Genomic DNA, 21737 nt, shown 5'->3' with positions numbered 1-21737 from the left:
TTTTTTTTTTTTTTTTTTTTTTTTTTTTTTTTTGTGAGACAGGGTTTCTCTGTATAGCCCTGGCTGTCTTGAACTCACAACTCACTCTGTAGACCAGGCTGGCCTCGAACTCAGAAATCTGACTGCCTCTGCCTCCCATGTGCTGGGATTAAAGGCGTGCACCACCACTGTCCTGCGCCAAATCAGTTCTTTAAGAGAAAAAACAAATGAGGCTGGAGAGATGGCTGAGCAATTAACGCTTGTTGCTCTTGAAGGGAACAGGAGCCCAGTTCCCAGTGTCCCTGTTGAATGCTGTTTAGATGTTACCTGTAACTCCAGCTGGAGGGTGTCTGATGTATTCTGTTATCCTCTGAGGATACCTACACACTTGTGCATATACACTAACCTGCACATACATGTAAATAAGCTAAAAATAGTATCCTTAATATGTAGACATATTAAGAAAACTAGAAAAATCAGTAATGACAATAAAGATTAGATGATGCTAATATGGTTTTTGTAATAGCCATATTTATTAAATGCATCCTGAATGTACACAGAAAGTCTTCATGAGCAAAGACAGACTTTTTATTTTGCATAAAATTTCCCAGGAAACTCAGGTCATTTATGATTTGGTGGACTGGACTTTTATGAAACATTTAAAGAATATGTGATACCAATTCTATGTAAAGACATTTACCTGGTACTCGGAGAATGAATCACAGAGGGGCAAAGGTTGAGGCATGGAAATTTGTCAAGATCTGATTCTAACCAGGTATGTGAAATTGACAGTGAATTAAATAAGTTTTGTAGACGTAATGCTGATTGTACTTGCTGAGTATTTGTAGTTCTGTGGTATGACAGGCCAATCAAAATGCCCATTAGTCTTTGACTCAGGGATTATTAAGTGAGGCAAATTATTACAATGGAGAAAACTAGAGAGAAATGGATTTAGGTATGAGATAGAGGAGTCTTGAAGAATTCTAATTTACATGTATTGAATTAAAAATGCTTCTGCAACAACCAATGAACCATCACTTGGAATAATTTTGTCTTTTTAAGGAGTCCAGGCTGAAGATAAAGGTCATCTGGATCCAGACATATTTTCCCCCCAAAACTGGATGGGATTCCTTGGAGCAGTTCTAGGTTGTGGTCTGGAGGCTGCCTTGGGTTGATCACTACAGTCAGCTAGTCATTTAGAAGCATCTGAGAACAAGAAACAATGTGTTTCTTTATTCTGTATTCTTTAGTTCTTTGTAACTCTTCAAAAATGATTTTTACAAACATACAACTGTTCATTCTTGACAGTATATATATACAAACATATTGTTTTCTTTTTCGAGAGCATTCCTTTCCTGCAGTGGGCTCAGTTACATTTGTATTTCAGCTATGTTATCCAAAGTCAATGATACCTCCTTGCTTTCTCTGGCTGACTAAAGAGATGCCTCCTTAGCCATATGCTCTTCTGTTATGGAATTGAATTTTCTCCAAAGCAATTTCATTACTTTAAATGAGTTTGATAATTAACCATTATTTTTTCAACATTTTTCCATTTCCATTGTGGTGTTCTCTGATTTGACCTCTAACCTGGTTTTATTGGTTTATTTATATTTCTTTCTCCTCACTTTAAAATACATTCAATAAATTCAGTTTCTTGCCTTTCTCTTTTATTACATGTATGTATGTATGTATGTATGTATCATATGTATGTATATATATGCATGTTTGTATGTGTGTGCTTGTATGTCTGTGCATTTGTATTATATATGTATACATTTGTATTATGTATGTATGGATATGAGGTCACATATGTCATGATATACATGTGGAGGTCAGAGGACATTTGGCTGCATTTGATTCTCTTTTTTTCAGTCACGTGGGCCATGGAATAGAACTCTGTTATTGAATCTTGGTGGCAGGTACAGGTAGGTTCTGTTACCCAGCAAGCTGTCATTTTAGCGCTGTGTTCTGCCTTTGTTATTTCTGAATCATCAGCTTTTAGAACAAGGTGTGTATGACACATTCTTCAGCAAATAATGTTTGAACCAATGAATAGATACCAAGGCCTTCTACTATTAGCTACTTTCAACAACTAACTTTAGTGTAGTACTTTCTGTAGAATCAGCAACCATCATTTTTTCCCTCCATGATAACATTTTCCTCTTTGCCCAGCTGAGATCTAATATTCCTTGCAGATATTTTTAAAAATCAAATTTATTTCAGCTGAAACATGAAAACATAAGCATTGTATACTTACATTCCTGGATTCAAAATCGAGCTCTATGAATTTTGTCTTTCTCCTTTCAGCTACTGTTTATGTTAGCTAACTTTTTTTTTTAGTCTACAAATATGTTCAAAACAAAACCAAGCAAGAACTTTCCCTGCTATGTTCTCCAGTGAACATATTTTCCCTCATTCCCTTTGTAACTAAGCTTACTGAGAAAGCCTAAATATTTGACCTTCATGTCCAGCTTGGACACTGGTTTTGGCATGTCCCAAGCTTTTCGTTCCAAGCTTCCTAGTAATTCCCAGTTATTAAACTCTGTGGTTTCTCTCAGTTCCCATCCTCTTTAACCACGCTGTAGCCATTAATACTGGTGTCCAGCCGTGCTTTTGGTAATATCTCTGTCCTCTGTTTTTTATATGAGCAGCCTGATGCTTAATCTGCTTCTCTGACTTCTTGTGTTCAGTTGCAGTGACAGCCTTAGGTGCTTCTCCTGCTGCACACAGGTGTCCTTGAGGAATTCTTTTTTCCATCTTAGCTCCAACGGCAGCCTAATGTGGCGTCTTGGTTTTAATCACTAATAATGTGCTGGTGATGTATAAACCGTCACTCTTGACTTTTCCACGTAGCTCCAGGCCCTTCTTCCCACTGATTTTTTTGGATGCCTTGATTTGAAGTTTTTGCCATAACCTCAAAGTTTTTTTGGAATGAAACCCATCATCTCTCTTCCCAAACATCTGCTTCTCACTACATATTGGTTCCCTTCTACCTAGACATGAGAGTTTCACTATCTCCTTAGGGTTCCAAATTTCCTCTATCTCCATCTTAACTTATTTAAGACCTAGCTATTTGCACAGTTTTGAGTCTACCACACTTCGTCTACACCTATTGTCATCACCCTGTTCTGGCACAGGACCGTATTTTTTTTTATTTCAAGTGATTTCGTCTGATGCTATCTCCTTCTTCCCAATTGCAGTGTCTTGTAGTAGTAATGGTGATGTAGCTCAGCAGAAGAGGGTTCACCTATCAAGTGGGAGGCCATAGCCTTGGTTTTCTGCACTACAAATAAGAAATTGAAAAAGAAAGAAAAACACAAAACTGAGTGATAGATTCAGTGTCTTTCCCACTCATTTAAGTAGCATTCAGCTGTTCCATTAAAACTTTTTTTGGGAGTTGGGGGGCTCGCTCGCCGGCCGTCCTGTGGGCGGGCGTCCCAGGCCGTGGGAAATGCAACTATCAAAACTGACTTCAGAAGAGAGAAGGCTAACAATAGAAAACACTGGCAAAGTTCCCAGAAAGCTGTCCTCTTCAGTGCCAGGCTCAGCTGATGTCACAGGTTAAAACAGTCTTCCTCAGAAAGGAAAGGTCAGAGCACCATGGTGGACTCAGAAGCGCATGACAAGAGGCCCCCAATGTTGACCTCTTCAAACCAGGATCTGTCACCTCACATTGCGGACGTGGGGGACATAAAGCATTACTTGTGTGGCTGCTGCGCAGCTTTCAACAACGTGGCCATCACATACCCTGTTCAGAAGATTCTTTTCCGGCAGCAGCTGTACGGCATCAAAACCCGGGATGCCATCCTGCAGTTGAGGAAGGATGGGTTCCGAAACTTGTACCGAGGAATCCTCCCCCCCCCGCACCCCCCCCCCCTCCCCGCGCTGATGCAGAAGACGACCACGCTGGCACTTATGTTTGGTCTGTATGAGGACCTGTCGCGCCTGCTCCGCAAGCATGTGAGCAGTGCTCGCGAGTTTGCCACCCCGAAGTGTGGCGGCACTGCTTGCCGGGACAACAGAAGCCATTCTCACTCCATTCGAAAGGGTTCAGACTTTGCTTCAGGACCACAAGCATCACGATAAGTTCACAAACACTTACCAGGCCTTCTGGGCGCTCAGATGCCATGGGATTGCAGAGTATTACCGAGGCTTGGTGCCTATCCTTTTCCGAAATGGGTTCAGCAATATCCTTTTTTTGGCCTTCGAGGGCCCATTAAGGAGCATCTGCCTACTGCCACTACACACAGCGCACATCTGGTCAATGACTTCATCTGTGGAGGTGTGCTCGGAGCCATGCTGGGGTTCCTAAGCTTTCCAGTCAACGTTGTCAAAGCCCGAATACAGTCTCAGATTGGTGGGCCATTCCAGTCTCTCCCCATGGTCTTCAAGACAATCTGGATAGAACGAGACAGGAACCTGATTAATCTTTTCAGAGGTGCACATCTGAATTACCACCGTTCTCTCATCTCCTGGGGAATAAGCAATGGAACTTACGAGTTTTTGTTAAAGATTGTATGATAAGGCCACTACCTGAGATGTTATTCTCAGCTAGCTAGACCTAAGGAAAATGCAATTTGGCATTGTTCCTAATTGGCTTAAATACAAGTTGGTGTCATTAAGACCAAGCCATAATTTACAGACAAAGCATTGACAGAAACAGAGGAAGGTTTCAGTGGGCAGGTGTCAGGGTTAGGGTTTGGTCTTTACTCCAGAACTTTAGGCTGTTGCCTGGGAACCAGCCTGAACCTGACGACCTTTCAGGGCGGCTGCCAGCTGAGGTTGATTTCTTTTCCTCCTGGAAGGGTTGCTAGGCCTTCTGCATGGAAAGCGTGGCGTCAGCAGCCAGAGCACTTGCTCCTAGCCCGGGCTTCTCAGCCTCATTCTCACCTCATTCGTTCAGTCTCTGCTCTTAGGAGGGCCGTCGTCATGAAACCCCAGCTCTGCACGAGGACTGGAGCCGAGACGGCTCAGAGCCATGGGTTAGCTTTGAAACCAAGTGCTGGCGAGCTAGTCGTTATCCAAACTATTTCTGTTCAGATGAGATAGAGTTGAGCAGCTAATGAAAGCTTCCATTTTGCTGTTTAGCTTTGAACATTTTCTGTTTAATTCTAAATATGACTTTAAGCCCTTCCAGAATGTCCTTGTGCTGTTTTTACTGAATTCATTGCCAAAAGATAGGGTGCCCTCGTTGACTTCTGTTGTACGCTTCATCGTGGTAAGCTGTTCACGACAAGCTCTATTGTTTTGCTTGACTTCTTTGTGCTACTGGTGTCGACACAGCTGACCAGTGGGGACATTGTCCCTTGTGAGTAGTAACTGTCATGTCTATCCTGTTCTCTGGTACTAGACTTTAAGAAAATAAACACTTCGATAAAGTTTAAAAAAACTTTTTTGGGGGGAAACAATTTATTAAAATCATAAAGATATGAAATGGAATCAACCCTAACGAAGGGGCAGTGAAAGGTGAGCATGGAGTGGGACAGGAAACTGAGCAAGGCAGGCAGCATCTACCAAGAGCATATGGTGGAGGAGGCAGCTCTTTGGTCAGCCAGAGAAGGCAAGGAGGTATCATTGACTTTGGATAACATAGCTGAAATATAAATGTAACTGAGCTCAATACAGGAAAGTAATGCTCTCAAAAGAGAAAACAATATGTTTGTGTATATATGCATACACACACATACACACACGCACACACATGCATGCATACATATGAAGGTAAATACAAGACTGGCAAGACTGGGTAACAGAACCTGCTACCAGCATTGAATTACTGCCTTTTTTGTTATTTCTGTATTACCAGCTTTTAGAGCAAAGCATATCTGACATACTGTTAAGCAAATTATTTTTGAAGAAATAAATGGATATCAAGACCTTCTAATTTTACCTACACACACACAGACAAATGTATAGATATATGTCTGTATACATATGTGCATAAGAATGTATGTATATATAGATATATCTCATTAAAAGAAACATGAAAGGATAGTGGAAATGATATCACCCCCCAGGAAGAAATGGTGACTTTAGTATAAAGAGTGTCAAGAATGAACAATTGTATGTTTGTAAGAAGTTCTATTAACATGGCAAAGATCACCATTAATAGTAATGACGGAAAATTTAAGTGATTCAGACATGCTATCCACCCTCTTGTGGTCCCTTACAATTGGCCTTCCTTTAAATCTTATACCATACACACATTTTCTTAAAATTTTATGTATAAAGGACAAAGGATAAAGCATCGTTTTGTAACTCTGCTTGACCCTATGTTTATTGAGGCAAGGTCTCTCATTCATCTTGGAGTTGCCGACATAGCTTAACTGCCTGGCTGGTCAGCCTCCAGGATCCTCTTTTCTCCCCTGAACCCAGCACTGGGGTGGGAGAAGCTCACAGCAGCACCTGGGGTTTAAGTTGGTTCTGGGGAGTTAAAGTCAGGTGGTCACACTCACACAGCTAACACTGCACTCTGAGTCATTTCCTTAGCACAGGAATATGCCTACTTGTAGAACTAGAGCTCGAAGCATGGATAAGGATTTAAATTCTGTTTGATGATTTTACCCACCATTATTAACGATCATAGCCATAAAATAGGAAAAGACTCTTCACTGCCCATTCAGTGTGTATATGGAAGCTTCATTCAGTTTACCGTTTAGCTATTGTTAAAAGTTCAGCCTCAGGGGCTGTAGAAACCACTGCTCTGTGAGTAGCTCTGAGAGTAAAGGATTTCCCAAACAAGTCTGAAGACCAGAGTTTGAATCCACAGGGCTCACATAAAAATCAGTCAGCCTTGGGACCACCTGTAACCCCAGGGGGCAGAGACAGGAGATCCCTTGACCAAAGTGGCTAGAAGGCAAATCAAAGTGAGAGACCATGCATCAGCAAACAAAGACGAAAGCTATCCAAGAAGATAACATCCAAGTGTGCAAATACGTGTGCATCTTCTCATGCTCCCTTTAACCCCACACACCATGTGAACAAAAGCCATTTGTCCCCCTCAGCAAGACAAAGGTTCTATTGCAGGTTTCTGAGCTGGAGACATATTCTTTTCAGTTTTTACATGCCTGTAAAGTATACACACTGCTACTCAAAGAACAATGTCACCTGTAGACCACTTCTGTATACCACTACATCTGTATATCAAAATCATATAATACACCCTCTTTTAGGATGTGCTTCTCTAGTATGCCATTATGCATAGATCCAATCATGTAGACTTATTAATAACATATACAGCTCCTTCTTTTACTGCTTGTTGTCTCATTTTAAAAAGTAACTGAAACGGGCTGCAGAGTGTCTCAGTAGTTAAGAGCACACATATTGTTATTTCAGAGGACCTGGGTTATGTTCCCAGCACTTACATAGTGGTTCACAACCATCCATAACTTCAGTTCCAAGGGTTCTGATACCCTTTTCTGACCTCTGTGGATATCAATCACACTGTGACATACGTACATAGATACTGGGAAAACACCCATGTACATAAGTCAAACCAGATCAAAAATAAAAATGGCACTTTTAATACTAAGCTCTGTCATATCAACGGATAGGGTCTCTCGAACACAGAGGTCACTGATATGGATAGTCTTGCTAGCCAGCTTACTCTAGAGGATCTCTTGTCATTGCCATTTAGGGCTGGAAGTAGAGCTGGATTATCATGCCCACTGTGCATTTCAGTTCGTTACTGGAGATCTGTAATCTGGTCTTTATGACCGACTGGGAGGCAATCGAGCTCCTTGGCCTAGACATTTTAATATTAAAAAAATATGATCATATTTATTTTATATTATTTTCATTTATATTTCATTTAATACTTATATTTATTCGTTTTAGATTCCTGTTTGTATTTTAATGTAGAGGTGGGGAAAAGTGTGGGTTTGGCTGAGTGGGAAAGTACGGAGGGTCTGTGAGGAGTTAGTTGGAAGAGGGGAGACCACAATGTGAATACATCATATGAAAAAATCTATTTTCAATAAGAATGCTATTATGTTTTATTTATGGAATGGTGTGTGTGTGTGTGTACATTTGCTTTCATGGTACTGTGTGCCTGTTGTGGTCAGAGGACAATTTTTAGTGGTCAGTTTCTTTTGTGAGTCCTGAGAATTGTATTCATATCTTCAGGAAGTAGGTTAAGCCACCTTCACTTGTCAGATGGCCTGCCTAAATCTTCATTTTACAATCTTATATGCATCCTAATGGATCGAGTACATTTTTGTTTAGAAGCACAAAATATAGTTTTTTGTTATGTAGCTGAATAACTGGATAATCACGTGTTCACTTTAATTATGAGAACAATAATCCTTTAAAAAGCGTCTCCATAGTTCATTTTTTTCACAACTGTCAAGGCAAATGACATGTTTATAAAATTCCATTGGCATTCATCTTCCTTAAAGCAAAATGCTTCTATTTTATCAGTTCATTCACATTTTCTACAGCATTGCTAGAAATTAAAAAAAATAACACCTTTTGTAGCAATTTCAACTCCAAAGTTAACCTGACCACAAAGTCTTAGTTTTATTCTGGTTGAGTCAAGAAAGCCCTGAGCATGGAAGTGTAAACTTACCAGGGTTCTAATCAGCACCGTGCATATGGAGGGCTCCCCATGTGGCTGAGACCCCTGTGACACTTGTCTCTTTCTAATGCTACTGCCTATTTCTCCCTCTGCTGGCTTTGGAATAAATGCCTTGTCAGAAAAGGAATTAGATTCTGACAGCTTTTTCCTATGGTTAATTGAGGTGATAGATATACTTGACATTTTTTAAAGTGCAGAATAGAAGATTAAGACACATTTTCTCCATGCATACTCTGTTTTAGAGGAGGTCACATTCTGGGGTCCTTTTAATATGCCTGTGCAATTAATAGTAGTGATAATTTTGCTTTGCATCACAACGTCTTTTAAGTTCTTTCAGGCTGACAGATAAACTTTTCTTTTTCTACAGTTTGAATTGTTTGTATCTTCCTCAAGTCCACCATTTGCGTCTTCCCCTTCAGTCCTGCAAATTAATAGTGATTTGAAAATACAAAAGGCCTCACCTCTTCCTTCCTCTTCCTCTGGTGCTGCTCACTAAGTCTAATTCATTCTGTACATATGTTCATGGCTGTGGGGATATCCACTGATGCTTGAGAAGCCTCCTAGTGATTCTATCATAAAGAAGAATGATTCTGTGTCTCCCAGCATCTGTCACAGGCTAATAGCTCCTCAGTAATGGTAGGAGCTCCCTCCCCCACCTATGCTGGAATTTTGGCTTCCAAGATCTTGTGTAGGTCTTTAATTGTAAAGTTTCAGCTGCTATGAGTTCATGAGTACACAGCCTTGTTATGTTCAGACAACAACGTTTTCTTTTTTTTTCTTTTTAAATTTTTTTATTTTTTTAAAGATTTTTTATTGGATATTTTATTTATTTACATTTCAAATGTCATCCCCTTTCCCCATCCCTCCCCCAGAAACCCCCTATCCTATCCCTCCTCCTCCTTCTTGCTTTTTTTTTCTTCATTAGTATTTTAAGTCAACATACAAAGTACTGGGACAACAGCATTTTCACAGCGCCTCTCCCATTCCCTGGCTTTACACTCTTTCAGCCTCCTTTCCAGCAATTGACTATCATTTCTTAAAAATTTTAGAGGGATATGTTTTGTATTTTAACATAGTATAACTACCTGGTTACTGTGTATTGCACAGATAAATATTTGTAATTTTAGAGCCCAAAGAACCAGTTTAGAAATATTAGATTATGCAAAATGAATACTAGTGGCACATAAAAACATTTTTGTTTAAAGAACCCAAACCCTATATTAACATGTTCTTATTTATTTCATTTGCCTTTTATACAATTTATTGATATCATTAAAGATGATAAAACTTGATTATTTAATTATATACTTTAGACCTGTTATGAGGAAAGCAACATTTTAGAACAACTACTTAGTACATTTAAAGTATTATTCACGACTAAGAAAAGAAGAAAACACTGTGTGTGTGTGTGTGTGTGTGTGTGTGTGTGTGTGTGTGTGTGTGTTTGAGAAAATTAGTAATGGAGAAATTGTATCAGGAAAAGAAACTGAGTAGTTTACACCCAGTGTCAAGTGATGTTTTAGGAGAAAGAAGCCCAGATTTATTTCTGTTCATTTCACATGTTCAGCTATTAAGAATTAATATCTTACTGCTAGTGTTTATTTCTGTCAAGGAGCTTAAATGTCATAATATTTTGAGATGAAATATATCTTTTACAGATGTGTAAACAGGATGTCAGTCAAATTAAAACTTAAATATGTTCCCAGTGAAAGAAGTTGTTTAAAATGTCCCGCTCTTCCTTGTTTCAGGTAAAGAATAAGAGTCATGAAGCAATCAAATGATGACTCTGACTGGCCTTCTTCTGCCATGTTAGGGCTACAGTTAGGTCACTGTAGTGCATTAACAAGTATTAGTCAAAGTTTCCAGTCTCAAGGGTCTCCAACCACAAACTACGTTCCCTAAGAGAATGGCTTGTCTGTTTATAAAAGATCAGAGGCCTTCAGAATGGAAAAATGTCAGTATTTTCAATTTTTTCTCCTGAAACTCTGGTATGAGGACCCAAGCTGAGTTACTGAATAGCCATAGCCACATTTAGTGGTGGAGTGGGGCAAGGAGACCCTGAAATAATATACAAAATGCATCTGTTTCCATCTGAAATTTAAGCTTGTTTTTCCATTTCTGTGCATAAGTATGTTGGAATTTTGTTGAGGATTGTATTGAATCTGCAGATTTGCTTCTGTTAGGGTGGTCGTTTTCATAATATCACTCACTTCTAACAATTCATGAACATGAAAGAACTTTCCATCCTTTTGTATTTCTTCAACTTTTCTGAGGAATTATTGGCAATTTATAGCTTATAGTTACTGGTAGAGAGTCCTCCCGCTTTTTTTTTAAAGGATGTAGTCTATGGTAGATTGAACATGCTTTTGTGATGAATCTACACCTAACCATACATAAATATTACAAGTTGAGATGTATTTATATTATTTATATGGGTAGTTGTCTTCAGACACACCAAAAGAGGCCACCAAATCCCATTACAGATGGTTGTGAGCCACCATGTGGTTGCTGGGAATTGAACTCACAACCTTTGGAATAGCAGTCGGTGCTCTTAACTGCTGAGCCCTCCCTCCAGCCAGATATCACAAGTTGAATTCAACTGTTTAAAGAAAAAAAGCACGAAAGAGGGAGTAGCTGGGAGCAACTGGAAGAGGGAGATGGAATATGATAAAAATATATTGCATGAAATTTTCAAAAATTTTATACATATTTACTTTAGAAAAGAGTCTATGTACTAGTTAGTTAGACTAGTTATCGCTATCCTTGCTAGTGCTTTGTGAGATATTGCTGATTAGCATAGAGCATGGTACCAGACTAGGATGGTCTCTGGTTTGGCTTTAGCACTGAGGTGGAAACAATTTACTGAAGTGTGGGAGTGGTTTCTAATATGTGTGCATCATTAGGTTTCCAGCATGATAGATAAAACAAAGAACGATAAGGCTGTGCAAGGTAATATCCACATTATTACAACTTTCACAGGGAGAGGCATTGCCAGTATAGGAGGATTGGATGTGAGGCACCCATAGGCTTGAATTCAGGAGAGCATAGAAAGAAGCCTGGCTGGAGTTGCGTTAGTTTATGCCATTGATTATGGGGATGGCTTCATGGACTTATGATCTCCAATCCAACCAAGTTGTATATAAGAACTATTTATATGTTTTTACAAGTGAATTATAACTCAATAAATCTTCAACAAGTAAACTAGGAAGAAATTATGTAGTATCCTTCTTACCCTCAATGCATCAAGAAATGTCTGCTCTACCTGTTCCGAGAAACATGTTGCAGATAAAATCTTTTGGTCAACTGCATTCACTCAGCACTCGCTTATACACTTGCTAACTTTGGAGTTGCTAGGCGCCCCATTGTTCAAACACCTCAGTAGTGTGGCTCTAACTTCTTCAGTCTTCAGGATCAGCATTACTGTCGGATGTGGTTCTTTGGCTAACTCATTGCAGGGTTATCTTTGTACATGAAGGCTGGCTGCTTTGAGGTTAGGCATTGAGATAGGAAGTGGTGTGACCTCTAAAGTCAGCACATCAGTATTGAGAGTGGGAGGATGCTGCCATTAGTGCCAGGGAAGTGTGATAGAGCCAGAGTATGATATTACTAAAGGGCTGTCATTTTGGAGATGACTATACAGATAGAGTCAAAGTCATGTGAAAGCCCTGAGAATAAGAATACATACATACATACATACATACATACATACATACATACATTCATATGTACATAAAACACACACACACACACATCCCAAACAGTTCTGATTTCCCTATCAGATTTTTTTTCTGAAAGATTTTTTTGGTGTATTTTCTAACATATATTTTTCAGATTTCCAAATTGCAGAGCTTGTGTGAGGTTGGGAGTGGGGCACTGGGCTTTATTGTAAAGACCCGAAGATGGACAAGACAGAAATCCTTAGTTGTACCCTCGTTGATGCTCAATGAAACTTACACTGTGATTGAAGTGACTTTGGCTTTTGTGAGAAAACACTCAAGGAGTGTGACATCCATCTTATTTTTTAACCAATGGATTTCATTTCTAATTTGATTTGCTTATTGTATTATATGGACCTACCCCTTTTGTGCATTGTTACTTAGTCATGTGCGTCTAGTTTGTATTTGACTGAACTGTTTGAATGCAAGTACTGGAATAAATCTGGACCTGTTTTCTAAGTCTTGTTTTCAATTACATGACTCACTGTGATAGCTTACCTTGCAGGTCTCTCCCTTCTTTTCTATCCTCTGTAATCTTTGCAGGTCCTGTTGAACATGACAAATAGGGCTCTTGCAGACTTCTTTAGATATTACCTTGTTGTTGTGTTTTTCACAAGCTGAGGCACACAAAGCATATATTTATAGATTAGAGATGAATTTGAGCAAATATAACTTTTAAAGTGACACCATTTAGCATGTAGGCAGTCAGTCATTAATCAAACTTGGCACTAAATAAAAATAGCAATAAAACATGAGCACATAGAAACAAAGTGCTGGGCAAAACAAAATCTGAAAAGAACAGCCATGCTTGAAGATAAAAACTCCATAGAAGCAAACTATGTACCTATCAGAGATGGAATAAAGATCTAGGATAAGTATTCTCAAATGGCATGTAGACCTCTCCAGTTCAGTTATTTACTAAGATCTAGAGTCAAAACTTGTATCAGTAGTCTTCCTGACATTGAGCCATATTCTTATCTTTTCCTTTTCTCATTTTTGTTCCCTTACAATCATGACCAAAAAAAGCAGATAACACAGATAACACAGATGATCAGAAGGACTTTGCTTGTAGAAGCTAGAAACTAGAAACACATTTCTGTCTCCTAACGTGGTCTGTGTAATACTAAAGTAGTGCCATTACTAAGTTCAAGAAGCAGTAGCATACCTTTAATCTCTTTTGAAATAGAAGAAAATACACAAGATTATATAGTATCATAGAAAGAATATGAGCTTTGGAGTTGGTCAAACAGTCTCTAATCTGATATGTATCTTTTATGGATCATGAAATTTTAGGAAATCTTTTCTTTCTGAGGATAAAATTGTTACCTGCAAAATTGTGATGACAACCCATGCTCTGGAGTGTTTGTTACCATGAAGGATTGCTCCTAGTGTGAGCGTTACTGTGCATTCAACAATTCCCAGATTGATAAAGAATCTGTTTTCTGTTCACTTGCCATCATTTTGCCCAACTGACATGGCTTCATCTTGACTTTAAGTTAGAAATTTGGTCTACTTTGAACAGCCAATAGACTTTTCCTACTCTTTGTGACTTCAGAAACTGGCATACAGGAAACAAAGACTTTCCTCAGTTAGCCATGATGTGGTAACAATTGATATATTTCATACATTTTACATGGCAATATTCACCACATGTATAATGACTGTATTCGATGCATAATGGTAGGCATATTTTGTCAGGCTCTTTTCAGTACTAAGCTTACCATGGTGAGTAAGAAATATGAGCTCTCAACTTTAGTGTACCTCATTAGAGATCAAAATGGGAGTTGAGAGTGGATGTAGTATCAATATTTTTTCATTAAGATACATGCTACAAGATATATTTGTAGAATGACTGGTGTGTAGTCGTTTGAATAAGAATGGCCCTGCAGGCTCATATATATTATATATGTCATCAGTCAGGAAGTGGCACTATGTGGGAAGGATTAGGAGGTGTGGTCTTGCTGGAGTTGGTGAAGCCTTGTTGGAGGAAGTATGTCACTTGGGGTGGGCTTTGAGATCTCAAAAGCCCAAACCAGGCCGAGTGCATCTGTCTTCCTGCTGCCTGTGGATTCAAATGTAGAATTCTTAGCTATTTCTGTACCATGTCTGCCTGTGTGAATCCATGTACCTGCCCACCCTGAAACTATAAGCAAGGCCCAATTTAAATACTTTTTTAAGAGTTGCTGTGGTGCATCTTCAAAGCAATAGACTAGAACAATAATTAAGACAACTGGCAATGTTCATTTAGAAGGAGAAATGGGTAAGGCAGGTAAGTAGCACGCAGCTCATGAAATATAGTCTCCTGAATCAGATCAATTGAAGCCTGTAGTTCAACCTAATTTACTGTTAGAGGGCCATATAATGTTTCAGTCTCCTAGGAAAGGTACAAGGTAAGTAAATAGTTTCTACTATGCTATATGCATAGTTGGAGGTAAGCGAGTGAAAAAAATATGGTGTTGCTTGTGTTCTTCCAATTAGTACTATGTAAAAACATCTGTTAAAGTAACAGGATACATTCTTTGTTGGAAGACATTGACAATGATGTGAAATATAAGGTAGAAAGTGGGCAAAAGGATTCTGATTGAGAGTAACGTTAAGAATTCAATTTGGGTTAACATTTGTAAGTATAAAATGAATTTCAGCTATTCGCCGATAAATATTTTTGCATCAGTACTTCATTTGTTATATTGAAATTACAAGAAGACAAGCAATGTGGCTGAGTTGGGCATGAGGCCACTGAGCCAGGCAGGTAGGACACAGAGCAAAGGAAAGAACTGAGTGCATTTATGAGCAATGATTGTAATGATGGAAACTTGTGATCTAGGTCGTGAACAAAAGGGTAGTGGGGAAGGATGTAGTAAAGACACCATTGTGGATTAATCACACAGAGGGTGGGTGATTGAGAGTGCAGTCACAAAGGAAATGGGAGAAAAGCACATGGTGGTCAGTGATTGGAAGGCTAAAATGGAGATTTTTTTTTAATGTACTGTTGTTAAGAAACAGAGCACAGGGTTTGACTTTGGGGGAGGAAGAGAAGTAATCAAAGCTGACAAGGGCAAGAGCATGCGAGATCAGTTGCCAGGAGGGTGATCACATGTGATGTCACCAGCAAAATGGCTAGACAATGAGATAAAATGGGGACATGGATTAGGAACACAGTGGGAAAGAAGCAAAATTCTTCAAACAATGAACAGGGAGTTAGAAGTGATGTGGAGGCAAAGGAAATAAAACACATGCAGACTCTATTCTCAGTCTCAGTCAGTTTGTATTTCTCTGTGTTCACATGGCAACAACTACTGCCCTTTAAAGACAACTGGCAGAAAACATATGCATTTTTCTAAAATGAATCTCTTGCTACCGTGTCCTTGCATATCTGTACCCTGTTTTGGAGACTAGGTTTAGACATTTGACAATTATTACTTTTTATTTTTTTTTTTATTTTTTTTTTTGATGTTAAATATTCTTTTTTTTTAATTGGATGATTTATTTACATTTCCTATGTTGTCCCCTTACCCCATCCCCCACCACCCCCTCGGAACCCCCAATCCCCTCGCCCCTCCTCCTTCTTCTCTGTGGATGTAACCTCTATCTACACCCCCCCACTCCCACCTCCCCACCCTCAAAATTCCCACCCCCTGGGGCATCCAGCCTTCATGAGGTCAAGGTTCTCTTCTTCCACCTATGCCCAGCAGGGCCCTCCACTTTTACATATTCAGCTGAAGCCCTGGATCCCCCCCTAAGTGCTCCCAGGCTGGTGGTTTAGACCCTGGGAGCTGTGGTTGGTTGGTATTGTTGCTCTCCTCATGGTGCCACAAACCCTTTCAGCTCCTTCAGTCTTCACTCTAACTCCTCTATTGAGAACCCCATGATCAGTTCAATGGCTAGTTGTGAGCATCTGCCTCTGAATATGTCTGACTCTTGAAGGCCTCTGAGGAGATATCCATATCAGGCTCTTATCAGCATGCACTTCCTGTCTTCCACATCAGCATCTACCTTTGGTGATTGCACATGGGATAGATACTCAGGTGGGGTGGTCTTGAGACGGCCCCTCCTTCAGTTTCTGTCCCTCACTTTGTCTCCATATTTGCTCCCTTGAGTATTTTGTTGCTCCTTCTAAGAAGGACCGAATCACCCTCACTTGGTCTTCCTTCTTTATGGACTTCATGTGGCCTGTGAGTTGCATCTTGGGCATTTCAAGGTTCTAGGCTAATATCCAATAATCAGTGAGTGAATACCATGTGTCTTCTTTTGTGATTGGCTTACCTCACTCAGGATGATAATTTCTAGTTCCAACCATTTACCAAGGAACCTCTCGAATTCATTGTTTTTAATAGCTGAGTAATACTCCATTGTGTAAATATACCACATTTTTTGAATCCATTCCTCAGTTGAAGGACATCTGGGTTCTTTCCAGCTCCTGGCTATTATAAATAAGGCTGCTATGAACATAGTTGAGCATATGTCCTTGTTATATGTTCAAGCATCTTCTGGGTATATGCCTAGGAGTGGTATAGCTGGATCCTCGGGTAATGCTATGTCCAATTTTCTGAGGAACCGCCAGACTGATTTCCAAAGTGGTTGCACCATCTTGCAGTCCCACCAACAATGGAGGAGTGTTCCTCTTTCTCCACACCCTCGCCAGCATCTACTATCACTTGAGTTTTTAATCTTAGCCATTCTGACTGGTGTGAGATGGAATCTCAGGGTTGTTTTGATTTGCATTTCCCTGACGACTAAGGATACTGAACATTTCTTTAGATGCTTCTCGGCCATTCGAGTTTCTTCCGTTGAAAATTCTTTGTTAAGCTCTATACCCCATTTTTTAATAGGGTAATTTGGTTGTCTGGAGTCTAATTTCTTGAGTTCTTTGTATATATTGGATATTAGCCCTCTATCAGATGAAGGATTGGTAAAGATCTTTTCCCAATTTGTTGGTTGTCGTTTTGTCCTATTGACAGTGTCCTTTGCCTTACAGAAACTTTGCAATTTTATGAAGTCCCATTTGTCAATTCTCGATCTTAGAGCATATGCCATTGGAGTTCTGTTCAGGAACTTTTCCCCTGTGCCCAAGTATTTGAGGCTTTTCCCCACCTTCTCTTCTATTAGTTTCAGTGTATCTGGTTTTATGTGGAGGTCCTTTATCCACATAGACTTGAGCTTTGTACAAGGGGATAAGAATGGATCAATTTTCATTCTTCTACATGTTGTCTTCCAGTTGAACCAGCACCATTTGTTGAAAATGCTGTCCTTTTTCCACTGGACAGTTTTAGCTCCTTTGTCAAAGATCAAGTGACCATAGGAGTGTGGGTTCATTTCTGGGTCTTCAATTCTATTCCATTGATCTTCCTGCCTGTCTCTGTACCAATACCAGGTAGTTTTTATCACTATTGCTCTGTAGTACAGCTTGAGGTCAGGGATGGTAATTCCTCCAGAAGTTCTTTTATTGTTGAGAATAGTTTTCGCTATCCTGGGTTTTTTGTTATTCCATATGAATTTGAGAATTTCCTTTTCTAACTCTGTGAAGAATTGAGTTGGGATTTTAATGGGGATTGCATTGAATCTGTAGATTGCTTTTGGCAAGATGGCCATTTTTATTATATTAATCCTGCCAATCCATGAGCATGGGAGATCTTTCCATCTTCTGAGCTCTTCTTCAATTTCTTTCTTCAGAGACTTGAAGTTCTTGTCATACAGGTCTTTCACTTGCTTGGTTAGATTCACACCAAGGTATTTTATATTATTTGCAACTATTGTGAAGGGTGTCATTTCCCTAATTTCTTTTTCAGTCTGTTTATCTTTCATGTAGAGGAAGGCTACTGATTTGTTTGAGTTGATTTTATAACCAGCCACTTTGCTGAAGTTGTTTATCAGGTTTAGGAGTTCTCTGGTTGAAGTTTTGGGGTCACTTAAGTATACTATCATATCATCTGCAAATAGCGATATTTTGACTTCTTCCTTTCCTATTTGTATCCCTTTGACTTCTTTTTGCTGTCTAATTGCTCTGGCTAAGACTTCCAGTACTATATTGAATAGGTAGGGGGAGAGTGGGCAACCTTGTCTAGTCCCTGATCTTAGTGGGATTGCTTCAAGTTTCTCTCCATTTAGCTTGATGTTGGCTACTGGTTTGCTGTAAATTGCTTTTACTATGTTTAGGTAGGGGCCTTGAATTCCTGATCTTTCCAAGACTTTTATCATGAAGGGATGTTGAATTTTGTCAAATGCTTTCTCAGCGTCTAGTGAGATGATCATGTGGTTTTTTTCTTTAAGTTTGTTTATATAGTGGATTACATTGATGGATTTCCGAATATTGAACCATCCCTGCATTCCTGGGATAAAACCTACTTGATCATGATGGATGATTGTTTTGATGTGGTCTTGGATTCGGTTTGCTAGAATTTTATTGAGTATTTTTGCATCGATGTTCATAAGGGAGATTGGTCTGAAGTTCTCTTTCTTTGTCGGGTCCTTGTGGGGTTTGGGTATGAGGGTAATTGTAGCTTCATAGAACGAATTGGGTAGTGTTCCTTCTGTCTCTATTTTGTGGAATAGTTTGAAGAGAATTGGTATTAGGTCTTCCTTGAAGGTTTGATAGAATTCAGCACTAAAACCATCTGGTCCTGGGCTTTTTTTAGTGGGGAGGCTTTTGATGACTGCTGCTATTTCCTTAGGGGTTATGGGACTATTTAGATGGTTTATCTGCTCCTGGTTTAACTTCGGTACCTGGTATCTGTCTAGGAAATTGTCCATTTCATCCAGGTTTTCCAGTTTTGTTGAGTATAGGCCTTTGTAGTAGGATCTGATGATTTTTTGAATTTCTTCAGTTTCTGTTGTTATGTCTCCCATTTCAGTTCTGATTTTATTAATTTGGATACTGTCTCTGTGCCCTCTGGTTAATCTGGCTAAGGGTTTATCTATCTTGTTGATTTTCTCAAAGAACCAACTCCTGGTTTTATTGATATTTTGTATTGTTCTTTCTGTTTCTATTTGGTTGATTTCAGCCCTGAGTTTGATTATTTCCTGCCTTCTACTCCTCCTGGGTGTATTTGCTTCTTTTTGTTCTAGAGCTTTTAGTTGTGCAGTCAAGTTGTTAGTGTGTGCTCTCTCCAGTTTCTTTTTGTAGGCACTTAGAGCTATGAGCTTTCCTCTTAGCACTGCCTTCATGGAGTCCCACAAGTTTTGGTATGATGTGTCCTCATTTTCATTGAATTCTAAAAAGTCTTTTATTTCTTTCTTTATTTCTTCCTTGACCAAGTCATCATTGAGTAGAGAGTTGTTCAGTTTCCATGTGTACGTGGGTTTTCCATTGTTTTTGTCATTATTAAAGACCAGTCTTAGTCCGTGGTGATCTGATAAGATGCAAGGGATTATTTCAATCTTTTTGTATCTGTAGAAGCTTGTTTTGTGACCAATTATATGGTCTATTTTGGAGAAGGTACCATGAGGTGCTGAGAAAAAGGTATATTCTTTTGTTTTAGGATGAAATGTTCTATAGATGTCTGTTAAGTCCATTTGGTTCATAACTTCTGTTAATTTCACAGTGTCTCTGTTTAGTTTCTGTTTCCATGATCTGTCCATTGCTGACAGTGGGGTGTTGAAATCCCCCACTATTATTGTGTGAGGTGTAATGTGTGTTTTGAGCTTTAGTAAAGTTTCTTTTATGTATGTAGGTGCCCTTGCATTTGGAGCATAGATGTTCAGAATTGAGAGTTCACCTTGGTAGATTTTTCCTTTGATGAGTATGAAGTGTCCTTCCTTATCTTTTTTGATTAATTTTGGATGAAAGTCGATTTTATTTGATATTAGAATGGCTACTCCAGCTTGTTTCTTGGGACCATTGGCTTGAAAAATTGTTTTCCACCCTTTTATTCTGAGGTAGTGTCTGTCTTTGTCACTGAGGTGCGTTTCTTGTATGCAGCACAATTCTGGGTCTTGTTTGTGTATCCAGTCTGATAGTCTGCGTCTTTTTATTGGGGAATTGAGACCATTGATGTTAAGAGATATTAAGGAAAAATGATTGTTGCTTCCTGTTATTTTTTTTTTATTAGAGGTAAAGTTATGTTTGTATCTTTTTTGGGGGTTGTTGGAAGATTACTTACTTGCTTTTCCTAGGTTGTAGTTTCCCTCCTTGTGTTGGCATTTTCCATCAATTATCCTTTGAAGTGCTGGGTTTGTGGGAAGATATTGTGCAAATTTGGTTTTGTCATGGAATATCTTGGTTTCACCATCTATAGTGATTGAGAGTTTTGCTGGGTATAGTAATCTGGGCTGGCAATTGTGTTCTCTTAGTGTCTGTATGATGTCAGTCCAGGCTCTTCTGGCTTTTATAGTCTCTGGTGAGAAGTCTGGTGTAATTCTTATAGGTCTGCCTTTATATGTTACTTGACCTTTTTCCCTTACTGCTTTTAGTATTTTTTCTTTGTTTTGTGCATCTGATGTTTTGATTATTATGTGACGGGAGGTATTTCTTTTCTGGTCTAGTCTATTTGGTGTTCTGTAGGCTTCTTGTATGTTTATGGGCATCTTGTTCTTTAGGTTAGGGAAGTTTTCCTCAATAATTTTGTTGAAGATATTTACTGGCCCTTTAAGTTGGGAATCTTCATTCTCATCTATACCTATTATCCTTAGGTTTGGTCTTCTCATTGTGTCCTGGATTTCCTGGATGTTTTGAGTTAGGAGTTTTTTGCATTTTGCATTTTCTTTGACAACTGTGTCAATATTTTCCACCGTATCTTCTGCATTTGAGATTCTCTCTTCTATCTCTTGTATTCGGTTGGTGATGCTTGTGTCTGTGACTCCTGATCTCTTTCTTAGGTTTTCTATCTCCATGGTTGTCTCCCTTTGAACTTTCTTTATTGTTTCTATTTCTAGTTTCAGATCCTGAATGTTTTTGTTTAATTCCTTCTTTGTGTTTTCTTGCATTTCTTTAAGGGATTTCTGTGATTCCTCTTTAAGGGCTTCTATCTGTTTACTTGTACTCTCCTGTATTTCTTTAAGGGAGTTACTTAATTCCTTCTTATAATCCTCTATCATCATCATGAGAAGTGATTTTAATTCTGAATCCTGCTTTTCAGGTGTGATGGGGTGTTCAGGGCTTGCTATATTGGGAGAATTGGGCACTGATGATGCCAAGAAACTTTGGTTTCCATTGCTTATGTTCTTGCGCTTGCCTTTCGCCATCTGGTTAACTCTAGTGGTACCTGCCCTCACTGTGTAAAACTGGAGTCTGTATTTCCAGTTATCTTGCTTATTGCAGAGCTCCTCAGAGTCCAGAGGTCTCTGTGGTCTTATGCTCCTAATCTCCTGGGTGGAATAACTCCTGGGACTCAGGCCGCCTCTTGGATCTGGAAATCCTTCTGCTCTGAGTGCAGTGGGTCCTCGATGACTCAGGATTCAGTTTCAGCTGCTCTGAGTGCAGTGGCTCCAGCTGCTCTGAGTGCAGTGGCTCCTGGATGACTCAGGATTCAGTT

The 21737-nt window shown here is 39.2% G+C and overlaps 1 protein-coding gene and 1 pseudogene across 1 annotated transcript in view; both read left to right on the top strand.

The window, feature by feature from the left end:
- LOC114615460 (casein kinase II subunit alpha'-interacting protein) overlaps window positions 1-21737 on the top strand; it is a 119429-nt gene that overhangs the window by 22393 nt on the left and 75299 nt on the right. The gene's annotated exons all lie outside the window — the stretch shown is intronic.
- On the top strand, window positions 3426-4628 carry LOC114615461 (annotated as a pseudogene).

This window comes from Grammomys surdaster, unplaced genomic scaffold (assembly GCF_004785775.1).
Source record: "Grammomys surdaster isolate TR1022 unplaced genomic scaffold, NIH_TR_1.0 126679, whole genome shotgun sequence".
NCBI lineage: Eukaryota > Metazoa > Chordata > Mammalia > Rodentia > Muridae > Grammomys > Grammomys surdaster.
The sequence above is the reverse complement of the archived record's forward strand: the minus strand, read 5'-3'. Positions and strand labels throughout refer to the sequence as shown.